This window comes from Populus euphratica, unplaced genomic scaffold, assembly GCF_000495115.2.
Source record: "Populus euphratica unplaced genomic scaffold, PopEup_1.0 scaffold5053.1, whole genome shotgun sequence".
In the NCBI taxonomy this organism is placed as follows: domain Eukaryota; kingdom Viridiplantae; phylum Streptophyta; class Magnoliopsida; order Malpighiales; family Salicaceae; genus Populus; species Populus euphratica.
The window spans coordinates 1-787 of record NW_011504830.1 but is presented as its reverse complement, the minus strand read 5'-3'; positions in this window follow the sequence as shown (position 1 = coordinate 787).

Sequence of the window (787 nt, the reverse complement as noted above, 5' to 3'; positions counted from 1 at the left end):
TATGTAATTGGGCAAGATTCCAGGAGCCGCCCGGCCTGACTGGTTCAAATTAATAAAGCTGAGGGCAGCCCCTGATTGAATAGCTCAGTCTCCGATCTCACACATACACCAATAATGCAATAAAGTACTGTGGATTGGGGAACTCGATGAGGATAATTTATTATGCACAAACCTGACAACATGCATGCTTGATTAAAAAAGGAAAAAGATTAATGATTTTATATCGAATAAATTCTCTCTTTGTCGCCACCACTTGAACCAAGCCCATCGAGCTGGGCGCCATGCCTCATGGAGCTTGCTAAAACTATACAAGACTTGATTGAGTTTCAAAGTAGCAGAAATCAGAATATCTTTTTGATGCATACAAGTTATAGTTGTGTACTAGATGCCATCTACACTAAGATGTCACGGGCCTGTAATTTATTTGTATATTATCGTGAGCTTATGAAAAAAAATATAAAAAAACATTATTAAAAAAATAAAAATAATAAAGATAATTTAAAAAAATATATAAAAAACAAAAATTATATAAAAAAATCAATATAGAGAAACACTATAGCAATCCATAATATTTTATATATAAAACTATAATTGTAATTTTCAACAAATTCATTATTAAAAAAATAAATTCGTCAAAAATAATTTTAAAAAAAATTATAAAAAATATAAAAACTATGTGAAAAAATACTGTAGTAATCCAAAATATTTAAAGAAAAAATTACAAAATTAAATTCTTAACCATCTCAATATTAAAAAAATAAATTCAACAAAGATAATTTAAAAAAAA